The sequence below is a fragment of the Scomber scombrus genome, chromosome 21 (assembly GCF_963691925.1).
Source record: "Scomber scombrus chromosome 21, fScoSco1.1, whole genome shotgun sequence".
Classification (NCBI taxonomy): domain Eukaryota; kingdom Metazoa; phylum Chordata; class Actinopteri; order Scombriformes; family Scombridae; genus Scomber; species Scomber scombrus.
In genome coordinates, this window is record NC_084990.1 from 112,106 (window position 1) to 123,880 (window position 11,775).

The window sequence follows — 11,775 nt, forward strand, 5'->3', positions numbered from 1 at the left end:
ATTTAGGATAGCTAGCTCAGTAAATGCATGCACAACACTCACATTTCAACAGTGTAACACTCACTGATCTATTATATCTATTGTAATGCTTTGACTTTTTTATTTGTTTTAAAAAAGGTCCCCCTGGCAGTAATTCTCAAATTTATGAATTTACATTAAACATATTTTCAGGATGTAATTTTGATGGCATTGACTGCCAGGTTTGGATATGTATGTGTGAAAGAGCAATTACAGCAGACAATGTAGTCTATGTACATGAGTGCACAAATTCATGCTGTTGTGTGTCTGTCTTGGTCTTTGTTCCTTGTTTCTAGGCCAAGCCCTTTTGTGTCAACAAAACCAGACGCTTCCGTCAACCAATGAGCTAGCAGCTTGGGACAGAGCAAGCATGTCACATTGTCAAAGCAGTCGTCCTTCCATCATCTTCCTTCCCTCATAGCACACTTTACACACTTCAGAGATGTTCAGCACACTGCTTGAACCCACATTGTCTGGGAAACACATGTATAAATTGGAACCTCCTATTGTTGATATTCCCCTCATATATTGTCTTTTTTATATCAAACATTTCTTCAAAATCCTATGATACCATGATAATTTAAATAGATACAAAACAGTACAGGGGAAACAGAAGCCTAATATTAATCTCAACTATGAATGAGCTGGTGCAAGTGTTTGGGGCAGTTCCCAGTAGTGAACTACTGAAGCTACAGTGGAAGTGTTAGATGAAGCCTCACTTTTTGTTAGTTCTCTCTCTCTGAATTACATATTCAAACAGTGCTAGGAACTCTTAAGAATAGTTTGTTTACACTGTGCTAAGGCCCACAATTTTATACCACAAGCATAAATAATGCATAATACAGAGGGGTGAAAGAAAAATTAGAAATGTAAACTTAATTATTTATCAAATTAGGCTTTGTGTCCAGGTAGCTGCATGGGTCTCCATGATGTTACCTTCAAATCCACAACAGTCTGCAAAACATGCATGCAGACAATACACACCAAATGCATGTGTTACTTTAGCAAATAAATATTTTGAAACATGATGTATGAACATCAACATTCTTGTTATTTGACTACTAAGCACATCCAGCTGTCCTGGCCTTTTCTGTGGATCAGTAGCTGAAGGGATTTGGGCTCGAGGATGCACGGGCCTGGGATTAGACCTGATGATGCACCTTCAGGACAATATCTAGCCTTACGTGACCCAGATCACATATTAATCCCTTGCACATGACTGCAAGCTACAAATTGGGCTGGTCAACACACATACCTATACAATTACTCACTATTCGATAAACTGGTGTGTTTTCCCACCTCTGCTTCATCCTGTAATGTTTACTACAAATTATATTCAACAAAGATAAGCATCTGTATTATCTTCTATGGTTATCTCTTACCAAATTCCCACCAGCCCACATTCTGGATATTAGACTATTTAACTTACAAAGTTGTACAACAACATGCCACAACAAGATATGACTTGTCACAATCTGATGGACAGAACACAATACAGACAAAAGCCAAAAAATATAATATAATGTTCCTCCTTGAAAAAGACAAACAAAAAAACCTAAATTGCAGAATTCATGCCAAACCAGTTTCTCTTTCACACACACTCAAGTCTCCCTAAAGGCACAAAACTCGTTGCAAAACACGTTTTATATCCTCCACCTGACATGAGAGGAATGTCTCATCTACAAGTTAAAATTGACTGATTCACAATAGTTGCTTCTATGTGATTGACTGTTGTGATTTGAATAAAAAGATTTAAGCAAATTACCATACTTACCAAGAATGTGTTAATCCAAAATACTTATTTTAATTATTATGTTTTGATGTTTAATTGGTTACCAGTACAATTCAATTAGTTTTTATTTCATTTAGGCCTCATAAGCCCCTTTCACACATGCAGTCAATCCCTGAAATGTTGAGGAAAATTTCCTGCATGCTGTGTGAATGAAAGCAGGGATCAGTACTCAGGAAAATGTGCACCAACAATTTCCCACCTCATCTACATGACAGACTTACTTGGTTAGGTATAGGCATGAGCAGTAAGATGGTTAGAGTTAGGGGTCAGCGGGTTACGGTAACAATATCCATGGGGGCTGGGGGATTGTGTAGTAAAGTGGACATGTTGTGTAGGTCTGCAAGAATGCATAGACCCTTCTCGTTGCCTGGCTAATGCTTTGGTAATTTATCTTGCACACTCCTTGAATATTAAATACATTACAAGAACATTGACATTAAACAACTCTTCGTCCACCATGTTCCTGTAAATAATATACATCCAGCCCTGCCCCATCTTTATTCTGTTAAGTTTGTATGGTGGTTGGCATCCATAAGTATTGCATTTCAGCCATCTGCTGGACTGTCCTTTGCTCCATCTATTTCTGCATTGCCACTGCATGTAAAAAGATGCAAGACATCCATTGTTTATTTTTAGTAACCTCTGCTTGTCACTCTGTGCAGTTTAATGAATCTCAATATCAAGAGCTGCAGTATTAAGTAAATGGTCTTGCATTATGTTTGAATCATTATCATTTAGGGAATATGGAGCTTGACAGTTCATTTCAATTTTAAAAATTTGGTATAGTTCTGGTAAGGATGTCAGCCTTAAAAGGTCCAACTTGGAAAATGTGATGGCATCTAGTGGATATGGCAGAAATGGAATATAACATTCATAAGTATATTTTCTTTCGTGTATAATCACCTGAAAATAATAAGTGTGGTATTTTTATTACCTTGGAAGGAGCCCTTTATATCTATATAGGGAACAGATTCCCTTCAATGGAGTCCACCATGTTGCACCGCATCCAAGACTGATGTTGTTGAATCATTGCAGCTAAATGTTAGCATCATAATTCAGTTGTATTTGCTGTCTTTGCTGAACACACCCCATGCCTCAAATGCATGCATGCAAATGAATGACTTGAATAACTCATTCATGAATTCATGATTATATTATTATATTTTGAATATACTTTTTTGTTAGATTTAGTTTTAAAAATTTAGGAAAGCAATGTTATAAGAGAAAAGTAAAGTGTGACGTTGCCTTATGCACAAATGAATGAACCCAGCCTCTAGCACACAGTGAGGGATATGGTTCATTAAGTCCTTGTATCAGTATTGGGACTGAAAAATCAGATTGGTGCATTCCTAAATATTACACACTGGACTTTTAAAACTGCAGCTACCAGTAAAAATTATGTGTGTATGTGTGTGTGTGTGTGTGTGTGTGTGTGTGTGTGTGTGCGTGTGTGTGTGTGTGCGTGTGTATGTGTCAGTGTTCATTGACAAGGAAGGAAAAAAGAAGCGTTATTAGCTCATTTAGCAAAACATGATGCTGGCTGGGCAAGAGGAAGAAATAAAGCAGAGCAGAGAGTCTGCAAAGACTGGAAGGAGGCAAGCATCCAACTAACCGAGGAAAGAGATTAGGAAATGTGATATGGCCAACAACTGAACGTCAGTGATAAACAACTGAGTGAGAAAGATGAGACAATCAGAATGATAGAGAAACACATACAGGAACTGATTTAAATAAATAAGGAGAGACACGGTCCCATTTCTGCGATAATTTCAGCTGTTTGACCTTATCTGTTAAAAGTAATGTCATATTATGAAGCCAAATTTGTACATCCTTATAATTAGCTTAGTCTGCTATTGTTTTGTCTCGATACAAGAGAAGTCACGCATAATGGCAGTGACGAAGTTATCCGAAAACCACAGCTAATAGCTGTCAGCGATCTTACCTGTTTTGTCTGCACCGGTTTGCTCCCCAAAAATCACGAATTGTAACCACTTTGATGAGATGTTAACACCTGTTTGGCATGTATTCTCTTCGTTATTTCCGTTATAAGAATACGGAGGAATTGCTGTCTCTGTCAGTTCCCTGTCGATACAACGTTAGAATCCGTTCTTCTTTGAATCTTTTTCCTCTGATGAATTTAAATGTCTCACATTCTTCCTGGCCACGCCACATGGGCTGACGGCTTGGCTTGGCCGCATAGTCCAATGAGAAAAGAGGCAGAGCTCTCGGATCCAGCCAGTGATGAAGTAATTCGTTAAACGCCCCTGTAGTCACAGAGAGAAAAAAACAGAAAATGTTGAAACGGGGTTACTAGAGTTCAAACGAATTCTGGGCTAGGCCGGACCGGCACCGTCACTCTCGCCAGACTGTAGTCAGCCTATAAAATATTCAGAGTAATATGCCTTAAAAATAAAATGCGAATAAACGCATTTCCTGAATGCCACATTTGACACTAGGTAAATGATATCTTTATAACATGGTTGCACTGGATCTAAAACAGCAACTTAAGAAATTGGGCAGCTCTCCATATTACGTATTAAAATTCGATTCATCTTTTTCATGAAGGCTGCGTTAGGCTACAGTGTTGAGTCTGCATGAGTGAATGTTTGGTGTAAAATGCTGATGGCCTGTTGTCATTTTTATTGTACTCTAAACTTAAAGAGGCTTCTATTAGAAAACGCCTGATGTTACATGCTTTCCTGGGTGACACAAGTGGTATATGGAGAACTGTACCTGAACATTAGGCTACTCAAGCCGAAACTTTCTAAATACTGTGCAGGAAACAGCAAAATTATTTCTCAAATTTTTGGTAGCAGCTGATGGGGGGTAGTACTTGTCGATCCCTGACTGTCCGTTATAGCAGTGCTTCAACTGTGTGGGCACAGATGTCGGCAAATCTAAGTATGTCAACAACCATGCAAACAGCTGCACAATACGTGATTTAAGATTACGAAATGCTCACATAAACATGGTCTTATGCTGACAATGATATGTCGATGTTTAAAAAACGTTGACCTGTTGGTGGTGCAAAAGGAAAAGTTAGAGAATCATGAAAGTCACCATCATTCATTACGATGGCACCATCAATGTCAGTAGAACATTTCATGGCAATCCACCAATATTTCTTGAGACATTTCAGTTTGAACCAATGTGGTGGACCAACGAAGCAACAGACCAAAGTTGCTATCCCTACAAGTTGAGGTAAGAGTTCGGTTTAAATAAACAGTAAAACATTTGCACAAATAGGATTTAGCTTGTGTCCTGCCCTATTTCAAATATCTTATTTGAATAAATAAAACATTTTTCTGGACCATCCAGTATAATTACAAAGTGTATTATAATCTAAATGTTAATAGTGTGCTTTCCCACATCCATCAGCAATTATACTTTGACCAATGTAGGCAACAACACAGATACAGCCTAAATAAACTATTAAACATTGCCTTTCTTCTTGCCCTCAAACAGCAGCCTTTAAACATGTAGCATGTTCACGTTCAGACCTGTAAATTTGCATACTAGCATTTAGAATTGCATAACTTTACATCGAACGGGCATGTACACACTAACGTCTACACTAACGTTGCACTCACTCTCTCTCTCTCTCTCTCTCTCTCTCTCTCTTTCTCACAGACGCACACAAACACACACACACACACACACACACACACACACACACACACACACACACACACACACACACACACACACACACACACACACACACACACACACACACACACGCACACACTGAGTGACATGTCAGTCGGCCAAAGCCGTAGCGGGGGTGTGAGGCTTCATCCAATCACAATATAAGGGAGGGTTTTTTAGGAGATAGCGTGATTAAAGGGCGGGGCCCAAGTGATGACGAAGCCAGAAAAGCTGGTCTGACTTTCAGGGTTTACTGGAGTTCAGTATTTCAGGCAGCATGATGTTCTGAGGACATTTTTTTCCCTACTGACCTACTGTGGCAGCACAGTGATAACAGGCTTTAGAAATACACAGTGACGCTGTGATAAACAGTGACACAGACAGATGAGTTTCTCTAGTTGAAATGAAGTTGCATTTCCTAATTCATAGGCTGGCTTGACAATCACATCACATGAATGCCAATATAAATATTAGTTTAACAACTTTAACAGCTTTATGGACATTAATTTCATAGTCCATGTTGTTTAACATTGTTAATTTAAATTGTTTTTTCTTTTAAATAATTAGGGGGTATTTTGTTTTAATAGATGACAGCAAAGGTTCATTTGGGATATATGAACCGCATTCGTTTTTGGACGGACATTAGCTTTTTCCCCCTGATGAGTCATCAGATTTGCATGTGTTGCAGTTTAGTTCATTCAATGAAACCAGACAATTTGACACATTTTGGAACAGGTTGTTTTTATTTTGAGAAAAAGAAAATATGAAAGGTAAGTAAATTATACAATAGCAGATACAGAACAGCCTTAAAAATACATTAAAAATATCATTGAGGAATAAATCACACAATCACTCACAAAAAATAAAATCACAAAAAGCTTTAAGGTGCATTTTTTTTATTGTGGTTGTCACTGATTAACTACTGGGGGATCTCAGATGTTGGAAGGAAAGGAGTTGAACATAAAAACACATTATTACGATAGTTAAACACTTCATACTAAAGTGTAATTAAGATTTTTGTGATTTTGTATCCAAAACATTTCTAGATTTGGAGAGCATTTCTGTTATTGGTGGTTTTACCGTTGTGTCATGCCATCAGGATAATTTGAATTAAGTTATAATCCTATAGAAATTCTACAGATATTAGCTTTCAAACAATATCCTGCTTCCATAAATTGGGCAACCCAGATTAAAAATATATGGTCCAAATCAAAGCAGCAGAGGATGAACTATCCTGACTTTTAGTATGGGTCCTACTCCCACAGTGCAACTTGATATCTGAGATAATAATGACATCACTATGGCATTGTAAGAGTTATTTTGTCAGACTTTTTTTTACAGGCTGTTTGACGCCCTTTGATAGCATATTGACAGATTATCCTCTGTGTGTCAGTCTTTAACATTGTAGTTTCTGATCTTGCTCATTCTGCTGGGGGCTCCAGGTCTGCTGGTCTTGGTAGAAACTGATGGTGTTTTAGAGAGATTTCTCCACTGCTGGATCTCAGCTTGGAGATGGCTGTGAATGGGAGCACTGATACTGTACACTGCCATCTGTACTTCAGCACCACATGGATCATCCACTAGTCTACTGCTCCGTTCACCTTCACCTTTAGGTGGAGACAAGAAAGATGCATTACTATGCCATTTTCATTTGTTGGTATCTTTCAATCAACCAACTTATCATTACATATACTTATCCTCCATCCTCCAGATGCTTTCATTCAAAAGCAGCTACATTTTCCCAACTCACACACATGGGTTCAGTGTTGTCCTCTGCCCAGCAACAACATAATGTGTTTTTTCATTAATTTCTACACCTACAGTAACCTGTGGTTTACTATCCTTATGTATATTTTAATGCACATAAAGATGCAGACAAAGACTGAACACACAGTATCTCCTTGTTCACAATGAAAGACGATGGACTTTATGTAATCTTTACTCATACAGCTGTGAAATATCTGTAACCAACTTGAGTGTACCAGGTTTGTCTGGTCATTCAGTCTGATCTGGCAGCCAGTCTGGTTGAGCAACTGTTCCCTGAATAGCTAACAGAGATGATAACCTCTGAAATTTCACCAACAATGCCACACATTGGGTAACATCCCTTAGTCCATCTGTCCTTCAATGATCCAGTTACTGCAACTCTGTTCATGTTGGGTGAAGAGATTGTGTATTTTTTGATGAGGTGATATTCTGTAGATTTCAAGTCAAGTAAGGTCAATTTTTATTTACATAGCCCAATATCACAAATATTACAATATTACAACTTTGCCTCAGGGGACTTTAACAATTTGTCCAGCATACAACATCATTTATCTGTAGACCCTTGATTCTAATAAAGAAGAACTCCCCTTTAAAAAAAACTTTAATAGTTAATAATGGAAGAAACCTCAAGAATTACAACAGTGGACAGATCCCTCTTCAAAGATGGACAGACAGAAAAGAGATATTGCACAGACCTGCACAGATAAGTCTCCTGAGGTGCAGTAGTGAGTGTAAAGGGAGAAGAGCAGTGGGAAGAGCATACCTCCCTGAGGGGCACCAGTGCTGACTGTCATGGTGTTGGTATGATTTTTCCCTGGCTCACCTGCTGCCTCCTGTCTGCTGGAAGGTTTGTGATCCACTGTCAGGTGGAGACAGGCACAGTGACTTGTGAGATGAGGACTTTTGGGATAGTGTTGAATGCCAAGCTGAAGTCCAGGAACAGGATCCTAGTGTACGTTCCTGGGGAGTCGAGGTGTTGAAGGACTAGTGCAGTCCCATGTTGACTGCATCATCCACTGACCTGCTCCCTGGCAGGAAAATTGCTGGCCGTCCAGCATGTGGCCTGTGATGTCTTTTATGTAGGTCAACACCAGTCTCTCAAAGGACTTCATGACTACAGATGTAAGGGCAACAGGCCTGTAGTCATTCAGTACTGTGTTGGAGGATTTCTTGGGGACTGGGGTAGTAGTTGAGTGTTTGAAACAGGAGTGGACTTCACACAGCTTTTGTGATCTGTTAAAGGTCTGAGTGAAAATAGGAGCCAGCAAAATGTTGATGTAGAATTATAATAGAAGACACAATGTATTATTTCAGATAAGTAAGACTCCAAGAGAGGACAATGCTAGAGACAGTGAAGTTTCAGTATGTCTAAGAGTATATAGTGATCAATGGTGTCAAGGTTTCACTGAGCTCCAGTAGTAGAACCACAGAATCCAATCCATAGCATGTAGAACATTGTTCATTGTTCTGGTAAGAGCATTTTCAGAGGAGTGACAAGACCTGAGAGCAGATTAAAAAGGTTCAAACTGTTTGATATATTTCCTATAGATTTTAAAATAGGAAGGTTTAGGTTTTATTAATTAAATATTAGGAGCATTACTCAGGATGACAGATTGGATTAGCTGAAAATCCAACACAAATTAATCCTGACATCGTAGTATTATCAGAAACTTGGTTAAGATGCACTGTTAGTGATTCTGAGGAAGCTTTGTATGACTACAACCTTTTTAGAATGTACAGAAATTCAAGAGAAACAGGTTTGGCTATTTATACAGGAGCTTGTTTTACCTGTAGTGTTGCAGTCACAGAAGAAAAATGTTTTTGGGTTTTTGGGTGTGTGTAAAATAATTCAGTTATTGTGGTCAGTGTTTACAGACGTCCTTCTGCCTCCTCCTCAGCAATTGAATACATAGCTATTCTTATAGCACCATATCGAAATTCTGAGTTGATTATAGTAGGTAATTTTAACTGAAACTGGTTGCCTTCTACCTATGATTATTTAAAAGAGGTCTGTGGTAAACTAAAAAAGTTCATTTTGGATTATTTGAGATTGGTCTCAGTTTCATTGTCCAATAACTTGTGTTAGAACCAAAAATAAGTAAGCGTATGGTGATTAGACAAAATTTCAAACATTGTGATGATCAGGCCTTCTTGAATGGTCATTTTAAACATGATTTTCATGATGCTGCTGCAATCCCAGATACTGAGTCAGCTCTTGACTATTGGCAAGAAGCCTTCTTTTAGTGACTTCTTGTTCTTAGACTTCTCTATTTACTCTAGCCACTTAGCTTAACAGCTAACTTAGCTTTGCGATTTGGCAGTGGCTTCCCTCTCCCTGTTGATCTCCTTTCTCTTGCTCTGTCCAATTGGCAGCTACATAGCGAGAAACATGGAGTTAGTGACACCAGCCAAAGTCAAATGTATTCCTCGGTCCAGAGCAGGCAACATAAAATCAAATCTACTGTAATACTGCAGGCTAAGGACAACTGTCATTATGGTAAAACCGTTATTCATGTGGGCAAGAATGACTCCTGATTATGGCAGTCAGATATCACTAAAACTAATATTGAGTCGGTGTGTACATATGCAAGATAATATATTCCTTTATTAGTCTCACGGTGGGGAAATTTACAAGTAACAGGGCTTTTATAGATTGTTAAAGTTTGTAAAAATGAATTTCCGTATTCATCCAGTATATTTTGCAAGCAAGCTATCTTGTTTTTCATTTTCATTATTTTCTTAGTAAACAGGTTCATTTTTTTATTTAACTCTTATGCTAGGCTCCTATTATTTGTGTAATAGGGTAGGATTTATGTAATTGTGCGCTCTCCTGTGGCCAGTGGTGGTAAATATGGTGACCAGAAAACATCAGCTCGTCCCCTTTACTGCTGATGATCTCCGATGGGGTATGTACTGAAAACAGCCCAGTGATTTTCTAAAATATTAAGCTATGAAACTGTCTTCACTTAAATCAAAGCGTATATTAAGTTATGTGAGTTGTCTTGTCACGTTTTGTGACTATGAGTGAGTTGCCATTTTATTGTTATTCCTGTTTTTGTTGAATGAAGCTGCAGTAGCGCACTAAGTCTGTTAGCTGTATTAGCTGCTGTGCCTTATGTAGTATTGTTTTGAGAAGTAATGCACATGGCGATTGCTTGAATGTGTTGATTGTATTCCTATTTTGTAGTGGGCAAGATGTAGGGGAAAGGAGGTGTACACATTGCATGTATATCTGACCATCACCACCAGCCACATTACCAACAGGTATGTTTGTATCTTCTGAAAGGAGAAATGTTTTGGTTGATTATTTTTAATGAGCATTATAAGGGCCATATTGCAACATGTCATCATTCAACTGCTGGCTGTCGAGGTGATGTCTGTTTTCTGAATTTTCATCAAACTTAGTCTTTAGCACTGATTTAGTTTTAATTATAGTCAGTGACATTAATATTCCTATTGATATTGATAATGATGGCCTTAGCGCTGCATTCATTTAATTATTAAACTCAGTTGGTTTGTCTCAGAGTTTAAATAAACCCACTCATTGTCTTAACCACACATGTGACATTGTTCTGGCATATGACATCGAAATTGAACATTTAATAGTTTTTCCATGAAATTCTATTTTCTATTTTATCGTCAGACCATTACTTTTGAATTCTTATTATTGGACTATATGCCAACAGATAAAAATGTCTTCACTAGATGTCTGTCTGATAGTGCTGTAGCTAAAGGAAGTTAGCAGTCTGTGTAAGTCAGAACTGAATTCAATGCCATGTCTCAATATAAAAGAGGACTCTTATTCTGATTTTAGTCCTTCCCAAATTGATCATCTTGTTGGTAGTGCTGCAGGCTCACTGCAGATGACTCTAGACTCCATTGTCTCTTTTAAATAGAAAACATTAAAATAAAAGGTTTGCTCCGATAACATAATAACTTGCCAATAGCGTAATACAATTCCTGAACCAATAATGTAATAACTTTTTGCCAATAACGTAATAAGTTATGTACATTATGTGAAAATACATACTCTATCTCTATCTCTCTCTCTCTCCCTCCCTGGGAATTAAGACTATTTGTTTGTTTAACTTGATGGTTAGAATTATTCAAGTTACTAAAGACATATGTTTGCAAACACAGACAATTACTCATGTAATCATGTCAACTCATGTTGTATCTGCTATATGAAATCTATCTACTCTGAGGATGATGTTTTCTCAAATAAAACGACCACACTTTTTTCCATGATAAATGTCATTGTAAATTTAATAAATAATATAAACCCTAAACTAACCAGTTTGGAGGGATATTTTTTGAAAACTCAGTGCTAGCCAGTGACAGCCCCACAATGCAGTGGCAGTGAGATACTTTTAATGCGTTGAAGGTTTGTCACATGTCCATTAGTTTCCACAAAATGCACTAGAAATCATTATTTAACATAGCTGGTGTGAGAATAGTGGCTTTAAAATAAGTTTTATTTATTTACAAGTAGTTATTGTGGCTGCAATTAAATTATATAGGCATTGTACATTGTGGAAGTAATAACTGAG

The 11,775-nt window shown here is 37.8% G+C and overlaps 1 protein-coding gene across 1 annotated transcript in view; it reads right to left on the reverse strand.

Annotated features, from left to right (window-relative positions):
- Positions 1 to 3,978, reverse strand: part of fasn (fatty acid synthase) — a 71,403-nt gene extending 67,425 nt beyond the window's left edge. The window contains exon 1 of the mRNA XM_062442078.1: positions 3,753 to 3,978. The gene's annotated coding sequence lies outside the window, so the exon portion shown is untranslated. The remainder of the gene's footprint in view (positions 1 to 3,752) is intronic.
- Between the last annotated feature and the right edge of the window lie 7,797 nt (positions 3,979 to 11,775).